This window comes from Giraffa tippelskirchi, chromosome 8 (assembly GCF_054371585.1).
Source record: "Giraffa tippelskirchi isolate mGirTip1 chromosome 8, T2T-mGirTip1v1.2.pri, whole genome shotgun sequence".
Lineage (NCBI taxonomy): Eukaryota > Metazoa > Chordata > Mammalia > Artiodactyla > Giraffidae > Giraffa > Giraffa tippelskirchi.
In genome coordinates, this window is record NC_137282.1 from 35913436 (window position 1) to 35938676 (window position 25241).

Here is a 25241-nt window from a genome sequence, read left to right on the forward strand (position 1 = left end):
ATTTCCCATTGACTGTGTGATATAATCAGACATTTATAAAAATTGGACTCAGAGATGTTAGGACATCTACTTAATTATGAATGAACTAATTCAGTATATGTAATTACAGATTATAACTTTAATGGACAATTATACTATTCAAACTAATTGAAAATTAAAAATTTGAAACTTTTGATATCAAAGAATGTGATATATAGTTAACTATTGATAATGAGAGGAAATAATAGTTTTTTTAAATCCCTAGTTATTTAGCATTATGCAATATTGTCTTCTTTTTTCATATCTTTATACTTATTGTGCATGATTTGAGATGAAGGGCAGAGAAGAAATATCCTTTTTCTTAACACCTTAAGTTTCACATTCTGACCTGTAGGTTGCCCTAATTCTGGGCCTTTCTTCTATTTCCTTTCTTTTGTTTTGCCACTGTGTTTTTTCCTTGTTTTGCTTTTCCTTGGATTTTAAAGTTCAAAATGATGAATCTTTTTTATTATTTTAAAAAACTGTTTATTTTTAATTAGTTTTTGTTGATGTACAGTTGCTTTACAATGTTGTGTTAATTTCTGCTCTATAGCAAAGTGAATCAGCCACAGATGTGCATAGATCCCCTCCCTTTGAATCTTTGAAGAAGACTATATCCTTGGGGTTAAAAGACTCATTCAGTTCTCTCCCATCTTCTGTGTAAGGGACCAATCCAAGGCAACATAGTCAAAATGAAACGCTATATAATTAAAGAGTTCTGGATAGGTGAATTTCCAGAGACTGATTGGGTGTCTGTGAGGATGTCTTCTCGCTTCCCACTGCGGCTTTCTCCATACGTGGACTCCATGCGGGCGAAGTTCTCCCTGTGGGTGCGTTCAGGCAGTGTGTCTCTACCTCTGACTGCTCAATAGCACCAGCAGACTTGACCCTGATCCTTCAGTCCTGCACAGACGGCGGAATCGAGGTGCTAGTAGCTGCTCTCAAGTCCAGCCAGTCCTTCTGTTTTCTTGGTCCCTGGTTTGCTTCTTCCGTCCCAGTGGCTGTAGCTCACTGTTTATTTATTGGGTGTTCAGTATGAGAAAACATCTCATCTTTGATCATTGACAACAGATGAGAGCAGTGAGCGTGCCCATCACGGTACATTGGGTATAATCTTTGGCTGTTAGGCTCTTGGCTGGTCTGCTGCACTTCACTGTCTCGAAAGTTGGAGAAATCTGACTGCTTTGTTGGTTGTTGTTTTCCTGTTCTTATTAACACTTGCCAAACCTTTTGTCATGCAGCTTTAGAACCATGACAGCTTCTAGGTCAAATTTCAGTTTTGATCCCTGCATCTTTAGAAGTAAAACTAAGAACTAAAATAGCCATTTCCTCCCAGTGATCGCCATGGGTGCTGATTAAGCTGCATGCTGGTTGTTGGAGTCATAGCAACAAGTCCTGCTTACTATCTTTTAAGAATCTCAATTAAGTTTCTTTAGTGTTTGAATATCTAACTACAGAAAAGTTTAATTTCCTAGGGAAAATGAATATATTCTTTTCTTGGGTAACAACACCATGGAGTTAATTAAGCATTCCTTTTCAAGGTTTATTTGTGTACTAAGCTTGAAATTATTTCCACTCCTTTTCCCCCCATTTTTTTCTTCCAGCTTTCATAATTAGGCTTTCAGTGTACTTAATCTTTAATTTTAAAATGATTAAGTGCCAAGTTGTTGGGTACCATTGCTTGGGTTACAAAGATAAACATATCCAGCAATAAGAAGAAGTTCATTGAACTTGCTACAATGACAGCAAATACTCAGGTTTTATTTTCAACAAAGACTCAGGACATTTTGCACTTGACCGTACTATCTTGAGAAGAGCTATAATTATTTTATTTTTCTAGGGAAAGGTAGATTTGGTGAGTAATTAATTTTTGGTATTAAATTCTACTATGATATAAAATATGAGTAGAAAATGTTATTTTCTTTTTTTACAAGTCATAAATATTTGTAATTTCTCCCGACATAAGGACTCTTTTAGAGGCATAGAATTATGAAGTTTAGACTTCTCCCAAATGGGTTAATGGTGAGGAAAAAAGGTTATATTATTTTACTTTTGAAATCAACTTGAATAGAATTTTGTATTCTCCAATTCATTGATTTCTAAGTGAATCTGAACAAATAAACTTTCGTGGCAAATTCATGGCACTTTTTTTGGATTTTTTGATTTAGAAAAGTCTGTTTTCAGTTCCTGGAGTCACTGCTTTGGAAAGGTGATCTAAGCTCCCTGAGCTTCAGCTTAGTGTATTTTGTTATTTGTAGGCACAATGATAATACCCGGACTACCTGAAGTTCAGAAGAATAAATGATGCAATGTGTTAAAATAAAGGGCTTCCCTGGTGGCTCAGTGGCAAAGAATCTGCCTGCCAATGCAGGAGACACGGGTTCGATTCTTGGTCAGGAAGATCCCCTGGAGAAGGAAATGGCAACCCACTCCACTATTCTTGACTGGGAAATCCATGGACAGAGGAGCCTGGCAGGATACAGTCCATGGGGTCACAAAAGAGTCAGACAGGACTGAGTGACTAAACAACAACAACATATTAATATGATTTAACAGTGAGTCAGACTAAGACATAATACTCAATACATATAAACATATGTGAGTGTGTACCTACACACATACACGAAACTGTGAAAGTAAGTTTGTCTTACTAAGTCTTTAGTCTTAATTTTTTTAAGTCTATCATACAGGAAACTGGATGAAAGCAAGTGAAAGTGAAAGTTGCTCAGTCATGTCCGACTCTTTGCAACCCCATGGACTGTATAGTCCATGGAATTCTCCAGGCCAGAATACTGAAGTGGGTAGCCTTTCCCTCCTCCAGGGGATCTTCTCAACCCAGGGACTGAACCCAGGTCTCCCGCATTGCAGGCAGATTCTTTACCATCTGAGCCACAAGGGAAGCCCAAGAATGCTGGAGTGGGTGGCCTATCCCTTCTCCAGTGGATCTTCCCGACTCAGGAATCGAACCAGGTCTCCTGCATTGCAGGTGGATTCTTTACTAACTGAGCTATCGGGGAAGCCCTTGGTGCTTGTTTTTCAAAAGCAATGCACAGTGTACTCATATGTTTTCTCAGGGATAGACTGATTAGCTATGGCTTTTATGGATAGGACGTAGTATTCTTAGTATTAAGAATAAGCTAGAGTAAAGATTAAGACATTGCTCAAAAGATGCCTATGGATGATCTTAAAAATCAGAACATGTGAAGTCCATCTGTGTAGAATGCACTCATCAAGCAAATTTTAAACCCCTCATTCCAAGATATTATTAAAGAGCAATAAGGCTTTTATTGTTTATTTTAAATTCAAAGCACTGAAATAAGTTGCTTATTTTATTTAATAACATTTGACAGCACTCTCAGAAGAGAGTACTAAATGAAATACTACAAACACTTGGTTTTATGTGGATATTTTTTATTACATAGGAATATTAAAGATAAGAAAATATTCTCAATTCATGGTTGGAATTTCCATTATTAGCACATTCTGATTATTTTATAGTCATGTCATATTCTAAAGTGTAACTTTGATGAATTCTTCTGTCTCAGATATGATTAATTTTGGTCGCTAATTATTCAAGCCGTTCTAAAAATCTGTTTCTTTGATTTGTCTATCAATCATTTATCCAAAGAATGAAATATTATTTTAGTATTTAAAACTGATTTCAATGACTATATTAGCATATTAGTCTTTTAGTTTGCAGAATATTTAATGATTTTTAAGGAACCAGGTAGTCTCCAGTGGTTAATTATGTAAATGTCCTCATATTCAACCATATTAGGGAATGCTGCTGCTGCTGCTGCTGCTAAGTCGCTTCAGTCGTGTCCGACTCTGTGTGACCCCATTGACAGCAGCCCACAGGCTCTGCCGTCCCTGGGATTCTCCAGGCAAGAACACTGGAGTGGGTTGCCATTTCCTTCTCCAATTAAGGAATGCAGGAGTTCATATTTGTTTTATTTTCCTAATCAATTCTGTTTTTTTGTTTGTTGTTGTTTTAAGTCTAGGTACTTCTACTTGTTGGTTATGCAGTTTGTGTAACATGTTGGTATTCTCTGAGCTGTAGCTTCTCATTGTGGCAGTTCTGCATTACTCGTAGGGTCATGATGTCTATGTGAACGCCTAGTCCCTGACTCATGGCAGGATTCGGGCAATGGAGCTTACTACCACATTACCCTTCATCTCTACCTACTACACAGTCAAGCCTCTATGATAGTTGATGATCCTTGTTGTAAACCTTTACTTACTGAGTTTGTGTGATACATACCACTGATTCTGAATTGCTATGTCCTACTATAATATTTGGTTTATTTAATTGCTTGCAGTGAACAAAAGGACGTTTTTGACATAAGAAACTAGTTTGAGAGACATCATATTATAAAGCACAGACAGTGAGTTAGAAACAAGTAAAAAAAACCCAAACTGATGAAAAACAACAGTGTAAAGTATCTTAAGATGATTTATTATAATTGGATGACAAGTCTGAATTAAAAGGTCTAAATCACTGAATTTTCAAACGTGAATAGCGTGTTTTAATTCTTAGTGCATGTGAGGGCTTCAAAGCAACTGTTACCATGGTTTTGGAAAGAAACATCTTCTATTTCTAATACCTCAGTGAATGAATCAGAATCGTTTAAAATTACCTCAGCACCTTTTATACAGAAATCGATTTAGTATGATTTTTGCATAGTTCATTTTCCAGACAGACAACTAAGAAAGTACTAAGACTCTGTGACTCTAATTATATTACTTTATCTTTGACTAATTTTTTTTTTCGTTGAATAAAAGTAAACAGTAACCTGGGATCAAATAATAAATTAACTAAATAAAAATTATTGTTTTCATGTGCAGTTTAAGAGTTTAACTGTTTCTACAGAGTTAGCTAGAAACTGATAAGAACTGAACCTCTAGAGGCATTAATGCAATGCTGAAGAGTTTGGGTTGTGATATTGTTTTTTCATTCATTTACTCACTAAATAAATATTGATTGAAAGACACTGTGTACCTACTGTGTGCCAGGCAGTCTTCTAGGAGCTGAAAATATAATGATGGTGGAAGTAAACATGGTTAGTGGTGTCACAGATATTCATGAACTAATGGGGGAGAAACACAAGTGGGTAATTGCAGCTCAGGCATCAATATTTGACAGGATCCAGTAAAAAATAACCCTTATTAGTCACTCAGGTTTGGATTGAAGACAAATGCTCTGGAAGATGGAGCTGAAAATGTTAGTTCTTTCAGTATTGATAGCAATCTTTGCTGGTCTCTCCAAGGGGGCATTTTATCTCAGTTCTGAGTTGGACAGACTTATTCCGATGCAAGCATCATGGACCAGTGGCCACTTCTCAGAGCCTGTCCCCCTGCTAATGTGTCGTGGGGGGGCAGAGAATTATAGACAAGTATGAAGGCTGAAGGTGGGGACCTGGGAGATTGTGGACTTCGGGGAACTCAGTGTAGTAGATTGGTGTATAAAGATAGCGTGAAAGGATCGATGTCTGGAGGAAGAAGTGGGGTCCATGTGGCACAGACCTTGGGGTCCTGTTGGTCCATTTCAGTTTTATTCTGAGAGCAACATGGAGCCATTGAGGGTTTTAAACAGGAGTTTGACAAGGTCACAGTTGTGCAGGGTGAATCTGAAAGGGACAAAACAGAATGAAGGATCTACTCAACAGGCGGTTTTCATACCAGAAGGCAGAGGCCACACAGCGTGAACAGGAGTCGTAAGAGTTTGTGTGGAGCAGTTGGGAGACATTTGCTGTTTGATCTCTCTGGCCTCATAGCCATTCCATGACTCATTAGCACTTCCCCCAAGATGGAGGACAGAGGAGCTGAATCAGACTGCCCCAGTGTTCTTTCAGAACCACCATTCTGAGGAATGAGCAGTCATTTTTTTTTTTTAATTGCAATTAATTGTGGTTTGGGATTAACTGAAAATTTCGTTGATTCATCCTGCCCCAGGACCTCATTAGCATGTACAATTGAGTCGGAAATGATTTAAATTATTTACTTGACCCTTTGAATTGCCTTCTTTTTTCTGTGATCTACTTCCCTGGTGGCTCAAAGGTAAATCTGCCTGCGTTGCAGGAGACCCAGTTTCGATCCCTGGGTCGGGAAGATCCCCCGGAGAAGGCAACGACAATCCACTCCAGTATTCTTGCCTGGAGAATTCCATGGACAGAGGAGCCTGGCAGGCTCTAGTCCATGGGGTTGCAAAGAAGTGGACATGACTGAGCAACTAACACTTTCACTTTCACTTTCTTTCCTGTGATAGTTTGTAAGCTTTCCGTGTATTTTTTATTTGATCACATCAAAGGAGTCGTGGCTTCAGTGAGATGGGCCCTGAAAACAGCAGCAGCATAAGCAGCAAAGCCGTGTTCTAAGGTTCTGTGAAATTCATTTTGGGATTACATAAGAAGGGAAATCTTTCTTGGATCATGCAGGGTTTTATTTTTAAGAATCAACTTTTCCTCATGGGGTAAACTTTGTGGAAGTTGGATTGCTTTAGGTATGAAGACCTGGAGTGGGCAGTGTGTACACAATGGCTCAATAGTCCCAATGTTGTCTAATCTTTCTTTAAATTTTTTTAAAAAAACTTTTTACTTTATGTTGGAGGATAACCAGTGAACAATGTTGTGATAGTTTCAGGTGAACAGTGAAGGGACTCAGCTACACAAATACATGTGTCCATCCCCCCCCCAGACTCCCCTCCCATCAAGGCTGCCACATAACATTGAGCTGCATTATCCATTTTAAATACAGCAGTGTGTACATGTCCATCCCAAACTCCCTGACTGTCCTTTACCCATGTTCTGCCCCCCGCCCCCCGCAACCATAGGATCATTCTCTGAGTCTGTGAGTCTCTGTTTTGTAAATAAGTTCATTTGTATCATTTCATTGTAGATTCCGCAGGTAAGGGATATCATCATGTTTCTCCTTCTCTGACTTACTTCACTTAATATGACAACCTCTAGATCCATTCATGTTGCTACAATGGCAGTATTTCATTCTTTTTAATGGTTGAGGAATAGTCCGTTGTATATATGTATGTGTATAATCCTTGACCTAACTTTAGAAGCTTTCTATGTATAAAGTTAAGTCCTCTTAGTTTTGCTGTGACATTTCTTTAACTGTCTGCTTCTGTGCTCTACCATCATTTTGAGATGGCTATTCACTGTTATGTACACATTTTGCCTTCACAGACATTGTATTGGTGTCATTAATAGTCAGAGATGATAGTCATGTGATAGTCCATTCATTCTACTGTCACTCAGCGTCACTCCTGTTGTGCCTAGCACTATTTACTGCCCTCTGTACCCAAAGATAATATATATATAATATATAAGGATTATAGATATTATTGCTCATGATATTATCAATATTAACAGAGGTAGCTGCTACCCAGCATAGAGAAGGGAATGACTCATTTCCCCTTCATTATCAATGAAGGAAACTTTGGATAAGGGTTTGAAGAATGGAAAGAAGTGTGTCAAACCACAAAAAAAGAATAAATCAAGCAGAGGTATTAGCATAGGTAAAAAAAAAAAAACACAGAAACAAAGATAATGGAAGTGTCCTGTATTTTTATTTTCCACTGTGTTATCAGGGAGCAATCTCTTTAAATATCAGAGTATAGAATATAGATAGTTAGATCCTGGAGCTATGAGAGCTATAAATGATCTTTGGAGATCCTAGTCCCAAACCGCTTATTTTGTATAGTAGAGCTTGACGCCAGGAGGCTTGCCCAAAGTGACGCAGCTGATCAAAGGCAGGGCAAGGTCCTGCCGCTGTCGTTTGGCCTCTAACCACCCTATCTGACCTCCCTCGTGGAGACACGAGAAGCCTCTCTGCTGTTATCTTTGATACCATATTTTCTGTTCCTCTTTGTGAATCCTTGGGCAAGGCTCTGAAGTTTTGAACTCCGCTTTTGTGAGAACACGGATGTTTTCAGGGTTGATGAAAGCCACAGTTTCGTTTGAGATGTTCTGATGCATCCTTGATCAGCACCATTTACCCTACCACATACTTGCTTCTAAAGATAATGTTGAGTGGAGGCTTGTGTCTGGAGTGTCCAGAGAAGTATGTACAATCAGCTGAAGATGGTTTTAGTCTCAGCTCAAGATAAAAGCACTTTGGAAGAGTAATGAACTGTTCTACTTTTTTCTAGTTTGAACAAAAAATACGTTATGAAGGAAATAGCATTACCACGTGAGAGAGGTTTTGGGTCTGAGATTCAAGTCCCTGTAGATTTCCAATAAGTAAAGAAAAGCTGTGAAGAAACATTTATACTCATCTTTCAGATGAGCAAAGGGAATAACGGAGCATCTGTTCTACCCGAGAGATTTTCATTTTCACAGCTACCCATTCAACAATTGTTGGGTACAGGGATTATATTGAGTATCAATAATGAAACGGCCACATTTCTTAGAATATATAGACATGCATACACCAGTTCTACTTTCTTAAATTATGGAAGGTTTTAGGGAGATATTTTTTCATTTGCTTTTTTCTGCCTAGGCAGTGCAGATTCCCGATTTGTCTTCAACAAATCCTGTGTCATTTTTAAAAAGTTTTGAACTGACAGTTTTTAATAACAGAGATTACAAAGAAAATTTCGAAGGATTATTGGTAAAGGAAAACAGTTTGCAGGTGAATATGTTCATATTTTAAAATCCCATGTTCAGGAACAATTTTTTTTTTTTTTTTTGCTGCTGTTGTTTCTGTCTGTGGACCTTGCTAGAAATAATTACTGGCATGAACTTAACCGTCATCAAAGATTTTGCATTTTAATGCAGATAAAATGGTTTTTGAGCAGATTCTCTGTATGTTTTATTGTTAATAGCAGTAAGATACACTGGAATATTGTATTGTTGGTGAAGGCATTTCCAGCTCAAGAAAGTTGGAGACAAAATTTCTAGAGCTTAGTAGCTGCAGCTGATACAAATCTAAAAACATTTCGGCTTTTAAAGTAAATTTTAGAGCAAAGCTAGGGTTCTCTGAATGAAATGATGGAGAATAAAGCATATGCAGGGAAGCATAACGTGAAAGGAAGGGAGAATGAAGAATAGCAGCAGGGAGAATTCAGGTCAGTTACAGCGCACGTGACTCTCTTCTGACTGAAAGTGTTTTTCAAGTAGGGAACAGGGTACGCGGCTCCTCCCACCTCCCCCCCCTCCACCCCCCCACCCCCGCCCCCAGCAGCGTGACTGTGCTTGTCTTGCCCAGAAAGTAGCTCTGTTTCCACCACCCAAAGTCCAGAGAACTCATAACTGACTTCCCCAAGATGTAATTTTTATCTATATTTGTTTCTCTTTCCAAACCCCCCAAAACGACACATTCTGTAAATTATAGCCATACCGCACTGCTGATGTCAACTCCGTCACTACCCTACTTTCATTTTTCTGGAAAAATCCATTAAGTGCTCTATGTCAAAAACCTTAAAAAAAGGGAGAAGACAGCCTCCGGCAGAGGCTTCTGGCCCTTATTTTTCCTGTACTATCTCTTTTATTACCTTGTCCAGCTTCAGCCCTTTTCTGTTTGGGTCCTTGTTAGTTGCATCCTGTTCTGCTTTCTCTCTTGAGAGGGGAAGTGTAAAGGGGAGAGGAGGTTGACTAGGGAGAGGTGTTGTGGGATGTCTTTATGAGTGTGTTTCGTCCTCGTTTTTATGTGGAAGAGATGAATTTTTAAAACACATATCTACATATTATTTAGGCATGTCGCACCTATTCTATTTCCTTGTCTGAATTGAGCTTTGAAAATAAATGTGACTCAGAGAACAGGCTTATCTGGGTTAGATGAGTAGGAACCTAAAGGCAAGTGCAGGCTCCTTTAAAGAGATTGTATTTTCATAGCAAATGAAGGGAAAGTACAGCACAGTGCTGCCCTGAAGGACAGGGTTTCATAGGAGTTTGTAGCAGGGGCAGGCCAGTTTTAAGCCGAGTTGCTAAGATATTGGGGCCACAGAAAATCTGAACATGTTCTGTATTATAAAGTTGAGCTGAAGATAAATCCTTGAAGGCGATGGATGCTGAAGAGAAGCAGGCTTTCTCTAGCAATTGGACTCTCTGGGGTGTATGTCCTTGACTTTGCTCACTAAGGCTGTATTGTGTTTGGGACTCCTGCTGAATCCCCCAGGGGTGCCCGTGCTGGTCAGCTGGCCGCCTCCTTTGTCCTGCAGACCCTGCTCTTGCATCTTGGAAAGGCTGTGAGTGTGACAGTCTGACAGTGGGGCAGTGTGATGGACCTGCCTTTCGGAAGACGCTTCCGACAGTTTACTCATTTGAATTAAGGGTGATAAAAGACATAGAATCTTGTTTTTCTTACAATTGCTGCCTTTTAACGTGACCTTTTACTTCAGCACAAGGGAGTTCTCTTGTGACTTCAAAGATAAGGCTTTCTTGGACTTGTTTTTCACTTGTGATGGTGATAAGCTCCACAACCCTGCATATGATCCTTTAAATCTAATTTGAATAAGAAAAGAAATAAGCTTAGAACGAATTTGGTTTTTCTTTCAAAGAGGGAAGAAACCGTGTCCAATGGCTTTTGTGTGTATTTCCTATAGCTCCCTATTTAATACACATTTCTCAGTGGATACGTGTGTGAAAACACGCACACATCCACAAACATAAAAACCAACCGAGAACTATATTGCTGAGTCTGTTGCTACTGTTTGCTGGGATTTTTCTTCGTTTTTCCTGATTTCTTTTTGTTTTCTTTTCCATCAAGAGTCTCCTGATTGTAGTTCTGAAAACTGCCAAGCTTTCAGCAGCCAAGCGGCCCATGTGTTCCCTGCAACTAGAATGTGACCTCCAACCTTCGGTTTCCTTCTCTGTTATAAAGCACAAGTCTGGTGTGTTTTTGCAAAAGCCCCAAAAGCAGATTTCCGGTGAAAACAAACTTGTTTATCATCAGGCGGCAAAGTACATGGGCAGAAGACTTTTATTTCCAGAGATTTTGCCAAATATTTTTTGGTGGGAAAAGTTTTCTTTGATGAAAAAGGAGAAAAAGGAAAAAGGAAGGACACAGTGGAATATTTCAGTATCATTGTGTTGTAAAGAACAATAATACCTGAAAGCTATTGCTGAATTGGCTTTGCGAGTAAAACTAATTTAATAGCTTTATTTTTCATCCTTAACGATTATTCATCTTCAAAAGGGCCATCCAGTTGGCGCTAGTGGTGGAGAATCCGACTGCCGATGTAGAAGATGTAAGAGACGCAGCATTTGATCCCTGGGTCAGGCAGATCCCCTGGAGGAGGGCATGGCAACCCTCTCCAATATTCTTGCCTGGAGAAGCCTATGGACAGAGGAGGCTGGTGGGCTGCAGTCCATGGGGTCACAAAGAGTTGGGCACGACTGAGACAACTTCGCACACATCTTCAGAACATCGCCGTGTGCTATTCTGTGGCATTTATTGAAAAAACTAATAAGCATATTTTGAGAGCAGTTTTTGGGTTACAGAAAAATTGAGCAGAAAGTATAGAGTTCATACTTATGCCCTCATCTCTCCTCAGACACACAGTTTCTGGTATTATTACTGTTTTGCATTAATGTAGTACTTTTGTTATAACTGATGAGCCAACATTGATACCTTATTATCAGCTCAAGTCCAGAGTTTACGCTAGAGTTCATTCTTTGAATTGTATGTTCTTTGGGTTTTATCAAATGCATAGACAGGTAGCTACCATTATAACCTCAAACAGAATAGTTTTAGACAGTAAGAGTCCCCGTATTCCATGGATACATCTCTCCCTTCATCACCCTAGACCTCTGGCAACCACTAATCTTTTTCTGTCTCCACACATTTGCCTTTTCCAGAATGTCATATAATGATGTAGTCTTTTCAGATTGATTTCTTTAACTTATATGTGTCTAAGAGAAAGATTCCTCCTTGTCTTCTCATTGCTTGATAACTTGTTGCTTTTTAATGCTGTATAATATTCCATTGTATGGTGTACCACAATTTATTTATCTATTCACCTGTTGAAGGACATCTTGATTGCTTCCATTTTTTGCAACTATGAATGAGGTTGCCATGAACATTTGTGTGTAGGTTTTTGTGTGGGTGTAAGTTTTCAGTTCCTTTGGGTAATTACCAAGGAGTATGACTGCTGGATCCTACGGTAACCCTGAAAGATTTCAAAGCAGTATCTGACTCATCACAAAATGGCTAAATTCTATACTTAGAATTAGATTATACTTTTAAAATGTTTATATTTTATTGTGTTCAAATTGTTTGAAAACTTACCCCAAGTCTGACCATGCAGTTTAAAAAAAAGGTTTAGTTGGAACACATTGGTGCCAACCTATGTGGTCTAATAGGAGCTTAGTTAAGAAAATCAACCAAGGTGGTTTTGAATTCCAAAGCAGACTATTTGGCAGTGATCTTGTGATATTCAGTGGGGAGGCTGCTTTAACTTTTGGCCCCTCAGTTTTCTCCTCTCTAAAATGGGATGTGGATAGTAGTTTCTATCTCACCATGTTATAATAATTGCAGAAAATTGAGTGTATACATTGCTTAGAACAATGTCTGGCAGTAGTTCCCTAATTAATGTTATTTGTAATTAAAGAGGACAGTGACTCAGACTGTCAGGATTTGCATTTTTAGCCTGCATTCATTTAAAACTATCTAGAACTCTCCTGGATGGATGATTGGCCATTTTTCTTAACTTATTTATTTTTAATTGGAGGATAATTGCTCTACAATACCACGTTGGTTTCTGCCATATATCAACATGAATAGGCCCCAGGCAGATGTATATCCCTCCTTCTTGAGGTTCCCTTCCACCTCCCACTCCTTCCCGCCACCCTAGGTTGTCACAGAGCACCAGGTTTGAGCTCCCTGCATCATACAGCTCATTTCCACTGGCTCTCTGATTCACGTATGGTATAGTGTATATGTTTCCTCTATGTTATCTCTAAAATACTTGCTTTAATTCACTAATTTTGTATGACTGTATGTGTGTGGGGTGGTGAGGCAGGAAAATTTCTGAGGTTTGATCACTGATTCTGTGGCCACATAGGGCAGCAAAGTCTAAGTCTTAAAAGGTGTTGCACATACCCGTGCGTTTGCAGTGAATGAACCAGCCCAAACCCCAAATCACCACTTCTACTAACATTCTGATGTTCACCTTTTCTCTTATCTTTTTAGATAATACTCAGTAAACTGGTATAATTACAGCAATCACTGAATTGTGTGCATGTGATGTGTCTGGTGTGTGTGTGTGTGTGTGTTGAGGATCATTTCTCGGTGCATGAGAAGTTAGGGAATGGCAATCATGCAAAGGTACCGGGCTACACATCCAATCACAATGTGTGAGGCTGGCTGTGCTGCGAGCACCCATCACGTATGGACCATTACACTATGTATTATGAAGACGGAGACCTTACTGTGTATGGAATGTGAATGTAGAGTTCCCCAGGACTCTCAGTCCCCATCTGTCCAGACATTTTGAAAGTGGTTCATCTTATTTGTTTCCATGTTTCGTTTCAGCAGAGTGTCTCTCTTTGACACTTGAACTGACTTCGTAGGCTGATCAGGGTGTTCTGGCGCCCTGTGCTGCAACTGACCGGTTCTGGTGACCGCAGGTTAAGTGGAAGCCTTTTCTGGAGCTGGAGATTCTAAGCAAATGTAGCATGTATTCAGATGCCAGGGACACTCTTCATTCCTTCACCTCACATGAAGGCTTGTGATTGGATCCGAAAACAAATCCTAGTCATTACAAATGAGGAGGCAAGTGGATCACAGTGGCTTTTTGTCCAAACTGAAGTTCATTGTGATGGAGCAGTCAGCGGGAGGCTGTGGCTCTGTGGGTGAAACGAGAGAGCGTTCCTTTAGTAGAAACGTGCCTCCTTTCGGGAACCCTAGTTCTGTGGCAAAGCAGACAACACAAGTATAAGCAGATAACCCCACAGTTCATTTTAAGATATGATCGGGGTGCGGGCTTTTAATGGACTGCTAATATACACTCACAGTGACTAGAGACAGTGTTCTCCAGAGATCTCCAGGGATCTGTGGAAGCTTGTCTTTCTGGTCAGGAAAAGAAAGAAAAAGAGGAAGACCAACATCTCTGTTTAGAATAAAGTTTCGACCATTGTTTTACACTTTGCCCTATCACTTAGCAAATAAATTTGGAAACAGCGCTTGAAAGCTGCTTTATAGGTCTCCATGGCAGTGTCTTTGAAAATACATTTCAAGCACAGCTGCAGTTCTCACACCTGAAACCCAATCCTGCAAAGTAGAACAGTAAATTTGCCTCAATAAACAATGGTTTCCTAAACTCCAAGGAGGCATTCATTTCTTTAAGTGGCCATCATTTGAAAAGAACTTGAATGTGAATGATACCATTCAAGTGTTTTGTGTGACTCCACTCACTTTTTATAGGAAATGAAAAAACACACAGTGATCTAGCATTCAGAGTCAGTAGTCACAGGCCAGGATCACAAGTTACGTTGCTGTTCTCATAGCTGCAGGCACAAACAAAAATTAGGTTGTGTGTACATTTCATTTGTTTTGAGTGTAGATCAACACAGGAGAAATAAATTGCTTTGACTTTGCAGAGAATTAACATATAGATATAACCCATTGCTTTAAATTTTGTGAATCTGGAAAATTTATATAACAACATGTAACAGTTTTGGTTTTGATTCTGTTCTGAATTTTTAAAGGGGATGCTATCTGATGTTGTTCAGGTTTCATGTGGTGTTACGGAGAAGACACTCTGACACATACAGTTTGCTTTGGGTTAGTTATAGTTACCGGAAGCATGAGCTGCGTCTTGTAGTTTTGGTTACCCTAGGACTTAACTCCAAAAGGGATTCTGTACTTTTATTCAAGTGTTCTAGTATTTTGTTCAAGATATTTTCTTTTTGCGTCTGAGACTGTGTAGAAGAATCTCTGTACAGGTTTATCTTCCCATTGGTGATTTTTTTCCTACTTTGTTATATTCATAACTTTGTTCATACAGTGAATCTCAGCTAAACTGCTCTCTGCTTTGATCTGGAAACTTTCTGCAGTGTTTACCCCATGGCTTCCTGTCTTTCTGAAGTCCTTTGAGCTTATCGAACATTCCATGCACAACAAACATATGCAGATGCATTGGCACGCAACTCTTAGGATTCTTGAATTCTGCAGAACTCCGCAAAAGATAGCAAAAGTATCTTCCTTGCCTCTATCTATTACCTGACAAGTCCTATGGGTCTTTATGTACGTAGTCAGCCTAAAACTTATTTCTGACTGTCATACCTGAGGCAAAGTAAATGGCTATAGAGTAGCTTTGTCATTATGATTATTAGCATCACCCTGACTTCCCTCTGATCCCTCTCCTAGTTTGGTTTGGCTACCGTGTCAAGCCTTCTTCTTCCTTCTGTACGACACAATTTTCAGTTTGCTGTAAAAACTCTTATTCGGTTTTCCAACCAGGCTGTAGGTCATTTCTGGGAAGGGATTGACTATTTCTTCTGAGCACCTTGATCATCTTATAGTGTGTTAGGAACTTAGGTATAAAGGTATACACAGGTACACAGGTATAAAGTCAAGGCTGATGGATTGGCGTGTTCAATGAAAATAAATGAATGAAGTTCCTTAAGGGCAGGTGCCCTGTTGTGCATCTTTGACATCTAGCTTGGCACTCAGCTTACTCTGAAGTACAGAAGTTGTGCTCAGTATGTGGGTGTAGGTTGGGGCGACAGGGTGGGGAAGAGTTACTGGAGACAGATGGTCAGACCAGAGGCTCAGTGATGAGTAAAGTGCATCTATTCATCTATTACATCTCTGTTTGTTGCCCCCCTTAAAGGAAAACAATAGAATGGGAAAGATTACAGATCTCTGCAAGAAAATTAGAGATACCAAGGGAGCATTTCATGCAAAGATGGGCACAGTAAAGGACAGAAATGGTATGGGCCTAACAGAAGCAAAAGATATTAAGAAGAGATGGCAAGAATACACAGAAGAACTATACAAAAAAGATCTTCACAACCCAGATAACCACGATGGTGTGATCACTCACCTAGAGCCAGACATCCTGAAATGTGAAGTCAAGTGGGCCTTAGGAAGCATCACTAGGAACAAAACTAGTGGAAGTGATGGAATTCCAGTTGAGCTATTTCAAATCCTAAAAGATGATGCTGTGAAAGTGCTACACTCAATATGCCAGCAAATTTGGGAAACTCAGCAGTGGCCACAGGACTGGAAAAAGTCAGTTTTCACTCTAATCCCAAAGAAAGGCAATGCCAAAGAATGCTCAAACTACTGCACAATTGCACTCATCTCACATGCTAGCAAAATAATGCTCAAAATTCTCCTAGCCAGGCTTCAGCAATACGTGAACTGTGAACTTCCAGATGTTCAAGCTGGATTTAGAAAAGGCAGAGGAACCAGAGATCAAATTGCCAACATCCATTGGATCACCGAAAAAGCAAGAGAGTTCCAGAAAAACACCTACTTCTGCTTTATTGACTATGCCAAAGCCTTTGATTGTGTGGATCAAAACGAACTGTGGAAAAGTCTTAAAGAGATGGGAATACCAGACCACCTGACCTGCCTCCTGAGAAATCTGTATACAGGTCAGGAAGCAACAGTTAGAACTGGACGTGGAATAACAGACTGGTTCCAAATAGAAAAAGGAGTCCGTCAAGGCTGTATATTGTCACCCTGCTTATTTAACTTATATGCAGAGTACATCATGAGAAACGCTGGGCTGGAAGAAACAAGCTGGAATCAAGATTGCCAGGAGAAATATCAATAACCTCAGATATGCAGATGACATCACATTTATGAAAGAAAGTGAAGAAGAACTAAAGAGCCTCTTGATGAAAGTGAAAGAGGAGAGTGAAAAATTTGGCTTAAAACTGAACATTCAGAAAACTAAGATCATGGCATCTGGTCCCATCACTTCATGGCAAACAGATGGGGAAACAAGGGAAACAGTGCCTGACTTTATTTTTTGGGGCTCCAAAATCACTGTAGATGGTGACTGCAGCCATGAAATTAAAAGATGCTTGCTCCTTGGAAGAAAAGGTGTGACCAACCTAGACAGCGTATTAAAAAGCAGAGACATTACTTTGCCAACAAAGATCCATCTAGTCAAAGCTGTGGTTTTTCCAGTAGTCATGTATGGATGTGAGAGCTGGACTATAAAGAAAGCTGAGCGCCAAAGAACTGCTACTTTTGAACTGTGGTGTTGGAGAAGACTCTTGAGAGTCCCTTGGACTGCAAGGAGATCCAACCAGTCCATCCTGAAGGAGATCACTCCTGAATATTCATTGGAAGGACTGATGCTGAAGCTAAAACTCCAATATTTTGGCCACCTGATGCGAAGAACTGGCTCATTGGAAAAGACCCTGATGCTGGGAAAGATCGGAGGCAGGAGGGGAAGGGGATGACAGAGGATGAGATGGTTGGATGGCATCACCGACTCAATGGACATGAGTTTGGGTAAACTCTGGGAGCTGGTGATGGACAGGGAAGCCTGGAGTGCTGCAGTCCATGGGGTTGCAAAGAGTCAGAAACGACTGAGCGACTAAACGGACTGACTGACTGAAAGCCTGATGATTCAGTTCTGAACATTTCAAAGCTGCATGCTCTGTAAATGCTAGTCTTTTTGGCAAGCCTTTCAGATGGAAAGTATGTTTTTTCCGTTTCCTTCTTTTTCCTATATTTATATGAACAATTATTCAGTATATTTCAGTAGGCGTTAATTTAGTCTGGGCCATTGAGTCATTTCTGTATGTTTTCCCCACTAAGATATCATGAAGTAACCCCTGACAATATGCACACTAGCATACATGAAATGTTTTATTCTCATATTTATAATAGAGAATAAGCAAATACCATCACTCTGCTACTTGTACCAATGATCCTCATTCTCCCCACCACCATGTGTATTTTGCTTTCATAAAATGGGATTAAAATTGCATTACATTCCTTAAGAATATGTTATTCAGTTGAAATGAATACTTAAAAATTTAAAAATTAGGATGGGTTCATCAGAGGATGACTTGATCAACCTTCCAGCTAAGCCTAATCCATTAAACACCTCTGTCTACAGATTAGCTGGGGAATAGCTTCCTCTCTAATGGAATCTGTGCCTAAGTAATTAAAATATTTTATTTGAATAAGAAATAATTTTGGATCTGACAGTCAAATTATACAGCCTAATCATTTATTTGAAACACTATTTTAAAAGTGTTGGTACCTTGCAGAGATATATAAATTCATAAACGTAAACAAAGAAATAGAAAGATGAGATTTAAAAAATGATAAAGTGGAACCAGGGCAAAAGGAATTTAATTTAGAAAAATGAAGTGAACCTGGGTGAGATTCTTAAGCAAGGTGTATATACGTACACACACACACACATATGTGTATATCATTAAATCCTATAAATTTGTAGCCTGCAAATTGTGTCTGATTTTTCTAATATCTAGTACAAAAGGGATGCAGATATGTGAACATCCTTGTCCACAGGATAAAAACAAGCCAGATCATGTGTCTTGCTGGAATATAAGGGAGAAGTTTGGCCAGTGGATTCTCAAAGAACAGAAGTTTTTAAAATTTGTTGACAATATCCTCAACAGGACCCTTCCAGTCTACGTGGTACAACTTCGGGCTTTGTATGAGTCAGGTCCACTCAGACTGATCGTGCTCCAGCCCATGCAGGTCTGTGACCCCAGTGGCATGGTGGTATGTGTTTAACAACCGGTTCTCTGGTGAGGGGGAGGCAAACCCTTATTTGAAGCATTTGTCCATTTTTCACAGAGTATTTCCACAAATATACTGTGGAATATTACTAGACCATAAAAAAGAACAAATTCTTGCCATTTGTGACAACATGGATGAACCTAGAGGGTATCATACTAAGTGAAAAACGTCAGACAGAGAAAGACAAACACTGTTTGATTCCACTTCATATGTGAAATCTTAAAAACAAAACAAGCAAACAAGACAAAATGAAAACAGACTCATAGATACAGAGAACAGATTGATGATTGCCAGAGGAAAGAGGGGTGGGGATTATGTGAAATAGCAGAAGGCTAAAAGAAGTGTAAAGTAAGCAAGCTACAGGGATGTGAGTTACAGCAGAAGGAATATGGTTAATATTTTAATAGCTTTGTATGGGGACAGATACTTGCTAGACTTATCATGGTGATCATTTTATAATGTATGCAAATATTGAATCACTATGTTGTACACTGAAACCAGCTTAATGTATGTCAACTATATTTCCATTAAAAAATTTAAATGTAAACCTGTGACTTTGTGAGCTTCCCTGGTGGCTCAGATGGTAAAGCATCTGCCTGCAATGCAGGACACCCAGGTTCGATCCCTGGGTCAGGAAGATCCTCTGGGGAAGGAAATGGCAACCTACTCCAGTACTCTTGCCTGGAAAATTCCATGGATGGAGAAGCCTGATAGTCTACAGCCCATGGGGTCGCAAAGAGTCGGACATGACTGACTGACTTCCCTTTCTTGTGACTTTATGTTGTTGTTCAGTCACTAAGTCCTATCTGACTCTTTGAGACCCCATGGACTGCAGCATGTCAGGCTTCCCTGTCCTTCTCCATCTCCTGGAGCTTGCTCAAACTCAGTCCATTGAGTCGGTGATGCCATCCAACCATCTCATCCTCTGTCGTCCCCTTCTCCTCTTGCCCTCAATCTTTCCCAGCATCAGGGTCTTTTCCAATGAGTTGGCTCTTTGCATCAGATGGCCAAAGTATTGAAGCTTCAGCATCAGTCCTTCCAATGAATATTCAGAGTTATTTCCTTTAGGACTGACTGGTTTGATCTCCTTGCTATCCAAGGGACTGTCTGTCCAAGAATCATCTGTCTGAAGTCTACCTTATTAGTGAAGCTCCAGACTATACTGCCTCTCTGGGAGGAGTCAGTTTTCATCCTAGGTTGGAAAGATGAGCCAAGGAAAGTTAATTGCACACTTTTCTGTTGCCCAGCTTTCACTGCTGCCCGTGTTTATCACGACTTTGAAAAAAGATAATTTTAAACCAGCTGGGTTAACATTGCGAACTCCCTTTTAACAGTTACCATGGTAGTATACACCATACGTCTGCCATGTTGTCCTGCAGGCTTCAAAGTTGCATAGTGCATTGTAATAAAGAAAGAGACATTACTATATTAACTAAGAATAATAGCAATCAAAGGAAGGATCAATTAAACTTCTACTCTATTTCTGCTTTGCAGGCATTTGGCTGCTCTTGCTGTGGTTAGAATGTTCTCTCTCCTCAACCCTTTGTACTATATATCTTAAAGTGGATATAAATTTAGATTTCTAAAAGTGCTATTTCCTGAGATGTTTTCACATCTAGTGCACAAATTATTATTCTCTTAGAATACTTCTCTGTGGAAAATTGTCATGATATAACAGAGGTTCCAACACTGTATATTTATAGGCTTTTCAGCTGCAAAAACTACAGAATTCTGGAAACAGGTTGGTAGAAAATGAAATCTCCTTGCCCTTAATATCCTTCCTTATTTGATAAAATTTGGAATTGTAGATATTTAGAATGCATGCCATATTCCATGGTCAAAGAATCTTCCCATTATTTAGCTCTCATGATAAGGGGATTTCTGTTTTCTTTGGGCATTGTACTCAGGACTGGACTCATTAGTGGAAAAGATGGGTCATCATCCAAATTATTATATGATTTCATGGACTCTGGAAAGGCACTTACATAAAACTTTTCACAAAAGAGGCACTCAAAAATGTTTGTGGAATAGATGAATGAACTAATACTTTCTAAATAGTCCTAGTTTTATGTTGCTTTAGTAGAAGAATTTTCATTTTTTCTTTGAAAAATACTTACCCTAACAGAGCATATTAAAAAGCAGAGACATTACTTTGCCAACAAAGGTCCATCTAGTCAAAGCTATGGTTTTTCCAGTAGTCATGTATGGATATAAGAGTTGGACTATAAAGAAAGCTGAGCGCCGAAGAATTGATGCTTTTGAACTGTGGTGTTGGAGAAGACTGTTGAGAGTCCCTTGGACTGTAAGGAGATCCAACCAGCCCATTCTAAAGGAAATCAGTCCTGAATATTATTGGAAGGACTGATGCTGAAGCTGGAACTCCAATACTTTGGCCACCTGATGCAAAGAGCTGACTCACTGGAAAAGACCCTGATGCTGGGAAAGATTGAAGGCAGGAGGAGAAGGGGACGACAGAGGATGAGATGGTTGGATGGCATCACCGACTCAGTGGACAAGAGTTTGAGTAAACTCCGGGAGTTGGTAATGGACAGGGAGGCCTGGAGTGCTGCAGTCCATGGGGTCTCAGAGTCTGACACGACTGAGCAACCAAACTGAACTGAACAAAGCAGAGCCTTAGATCCTTGTTGTAATCAGTAATTGGGAAAGTAGTTGATTAATACCATAACAATGGCTTCCTTTGGGGGCACCCTTTTTGTGGTCACTTGCCTTTAATTACTGTAACTAAAGAGCAAAGATATGATGTATGATTCTTCTGCTTACTTGTCCTACTGAAAATTCCAGGCAAATATACGTAAAAAGAGAATGACTTAATGGACACTGGCAGGAGGGAGGAGAGGCTGATACGAATGGAGAGAGCAGCATGGGAAACATATATGTTTCCATATGTAAACCAGATAGCCAGAGGGAGTTTGCTGTATGACTCAAGAAACTCAAACCAGGGCTCTGTGACAACCCAGAGGGGTGGGATGGGGTGGGAGGGAGGTTCAAGAAGGAGGGGACATATGTATACCTGTGGCTGATTCATGTCGATATATGACAAAAACCAACACGATATTGTAAAGCAATTATTCTTCAATTAAAAATAAATTAAAAAAAATTAAAAACAGAAAATGGCTTGCTCCAAGAGTTGGTTGGACAAATGGTCATCTTGGGAAAGGAACATGTTTTTGTTCTGTAGTGAGATCAGTAGGCAAGATGAGAGACGAAGGTTTTCCATCATTTATTAATGTTTTACCTGTGAGAGTAGTAAATTCTAGTTGGTGAAGAGGAGAACCTCTTTTCTCAGGGCTTTTTGGAAGGGGTGGCATTCATGGTAGCAGAACCCTGAAATAATAACTGAAAAAAAAACTTTCTAAATATTCATAGGAAAAAAAAATTCCTTGTAAACACCGTGTTTTTAATTCAACATTATTGAGACACTGGTACATATTTCCATTTTGAGAGCTCAACTTTCTGACATGACATATTTTCAATAGTTTGGAAATTAACATAGTTGAATTTATGGTTGGTAATTTTTGCTGTAATAATAGGATTCTTGCTGGTAATCATTTAAGACGATGGGGGAAAGGCATTTAAATCTACCATGTGCCGTTTAAAGTATTTTTTCTCCGAATTAAAGTGAAGATTTTGTGCTCTCATCTCCCCATTCCAGCCCCCTCTGCCACCTCCCCCTCAACCCCTAACACACCCACTTAAGCACAGCAAAAAATACTTTGGTGAGCACTGTCCAGTCTGTTGACTGTAGCAGAGTGTCCTAGGTTTTTCTGAGAGTAGATCTGTGTCTAAAAGCTCCAGAAGCTATTTTTTTCACTCCTGAAACACATTTCAATGACCAGAAATTATTTTGCAGTTTCTTTCTGTGAAATTTGTGGTTGAACTTGGAGTATGTGCATTTTGTTGAAAATTAAGAATAATTCTCCAAGTGTTGTAGTCCTATTTTCATATTTCAAAATTATCTCCTAGTTATATATATAGGAAGTATTGTTATATGCTTGAATTTCTTTGACTCAAGTATCACTGGCACTTTTAATTATATTTAATTTTAAAGTGATTAAAATGATGTGAATAAAGTTGAATACATATAAACATTCATTAACTCTCATTAGAGCTCTGTTAGACCACCAGATAATATAATTTTATTTATTCTTTTCTAATGGTATAATTAGGTTTCTGAGTTTGAATGGACAAGAGATCTGTGAAAATATCACAGTACTATAGAAAGCAAATATATTAACTTTGTCAAAATGTGTTGAATCTTTTCCCCTCTGATACTCATGTAAACGGAATTATTTTTCTTCATGGTGAACTCTGTATGCTTTTAAGATTTTCCCAGGGGGCTTTGACTTTTTTTTCCTTTACAAAATCATTTGTTATTCAGTGGAGCTTGCATATGAACTGATTACCAATAACTGTCTCCTTTCACTCATGGATTTTAAAAATTCACTAGAAACATGATACATGAGCTCACAAAGCTACAAGAACTTTTTCTGTTTGATTTCATGGAATATCATCCAAAAAACTTAATGCACAAAATCAGATAATTTTTAAATAAGCTTTTTCAAAACCAGCTGCTCAAGGAATGTACTGAATGTGCAGAATGAGCAGATATGAGGAAGCCTACCAGTTCAACTTTATCTTCTTTGTGCACTTGAAATCAGCCTGGTGAAGGATTCGGGAAGGACCAGCCAGAGGAGACGCCCTTGTTTCTTTGCCAGTTCCAAGGAATCTTTGGTAAGGTGTCAGCTCTTGATAAGAAGAAACAGGGAGTGCTAGGTACGACTCAGTCTAGTAGCACTTGATTATTTATCTTCTTAGATTAAACAACAAGAAAACAGCTTAACTTTTTTTTAAACAAAATATGTGCCAAATAGAGATAGCTTTAAGATCAGATATGAAATTTATGTAACTTGAATTAAAAATATTTCCTCCTTGTTAAAAAAGTTAATTCATTTTTTTCATTGTAAGCAGATTGAAATTATAGAAAAGCACTAAAAAACTTCACTTTCTGGGGATTTCTTTTGAAAATATTTTATGATACTTGGAATTATATGAAACTGTGGATTATCTGTTCATTTTAGGAGGAGGTGTCTTTTTTTTTTTCTTTTTGGCTGTGCTGCATGCTTGCAGGATCTTAGTTCTCCAGCCAGAAATGAAGCCTGGGTCCTCTGTAATGGAAGTGCAGCGTCCTAACCACTGGATCTCCAGGGAACCCCTGAGAGCAGTTTCTTGATTCCTTAGTTGTGCAGAGGAAGTTAACTGCGGGAGAAGAGACAGCAAGCACCCTATCCCCACATATACACATCCCACCAAATGCAGCCTTCTTGCTCGAAAAGAAGTGTCTAGTATTTCTCAGGAAATTATTGCTTTTTTTCCAAGGATCTTTAGTGGATTTCAATAACTGTCCTTTACTTAACTCTAATAGCAATTGGTTGGTGGTACTTATTATTATAGTATCGATATTTTTATTTTACTTGATGTGACACAGACCCATAGTATACCTTTGTGGCAAATGTTTCAAGATTCCTGCAAAAGGAAGGAAAGTGAACGTGTTACTTGCTCAGTCATGTCCGACTCTTTGCGACCCCATGGACTGTAGCTTACCAGACTTCTCTGTCCATGGGATTCTCCACGCAAGAATACTGGAGTGGCTTGCCATTCCCTTCTCCAGGGGATCTTCCAGATCCCAGGGATCGAACCTGGGTCTCCTGCATTCTAGGCAGAGTCTTTACATTAGAGTCTTTACCATCTGAGCCAAAGGAAGGGGTAGGTTACAATTATAAGTCTTCTTTCTTCTAGTTGATTCTTTCTTTCCTCTGTGGTTAACCCATGTGAGTGAGTTCTGTATTTGAGTCCTAATGATGCTTTGTATGAGATTTAGTGGAATAATCAAAATTTCCTAGCTTAAATTTTTTAAAGTCGGTCTAGAGAAGGTGGAGCAAGAAGTGCATCTGTCAGTTGCCATAACAAAATACCATAAACTGGGTGGTATTTCTTGCAGTTCAGCAGATTGGAGGCCTGGGGTCAGGGTGCCAACGTGGTGGATTTCTCAGTGAGGGCCCTGATGATGATTCACAGATGGCCATCTTCCCCTTGTATTCTCAAGTGGCAAAGAGAAACAGAACATCTCGCTCATGCCTCTTTCATTCCTTTTAAGGGCACTAATCCATTCATGAGGGCTCCACTCTCAGGAGCTAATCACCTTCGAAAGGCCCCACTTTCCGACACCATGACACATGGGGAATTAGGATATTAACAGGAATTTGGGGGGCGACACTAACATTCAGTCTATAACATGAGGATTCCATGGTGTTGGAGAAAGGATTGCAAAACTCTCTTCTCCATGGGGCTTATTAAACTGCAAGTAATATCCTTAGGCATCCTTGCAACTACTGCCTTGGAAATGAGATGTGGTTGGAAAGAGAATGGGTGTCCTATTGCTAGGTGCTATGTTAGCACACAGCGCTGCAGAGAAACAGTGAAACTTCATTTATTCACTCTTTTATTCCTATGTT

The 25241-nt window shown here is 39.3% G+C and overlaps 1 protein-coding gene and 1 long non-coding RNA gene across 12 annotated transcripts in view; both read left to right on the forward strand.

The window, feature by feature from the left end:
- Positions 1-25241, forward strand: part of GPM6A (glycoprotein M6A) — a 253502-nt gene that overhangs the window by 34780 nt on the left and 193481 nt on the right. Inside the window, exon 1 of one of the 11 annotated variants that reach the window (XM_081523889.1) lies at positions 23320-23460. The exons of the other annotated variants lie outside the window; for them this stretch is intronic. The gene's annotated coding sequence lies outside the window, so the exon portion shown is untranslated. Of the gene's footprint in view, positions 1-23319; positions 23461-25241 lie in introns of those variants that run through there. 11 annotated transcript variants of the gene reach the window in all.
- LOC145518851 (uncharacterized) lies at positions 10735-18242 on the forward strand. The gene is made up of 2 exons (XR_014063348.1): positions 10735-11215; positions 15803-18242. It is a non-coding gene; the product is annotated as an uncharacterized LOC145518851 (long non-coding RNA).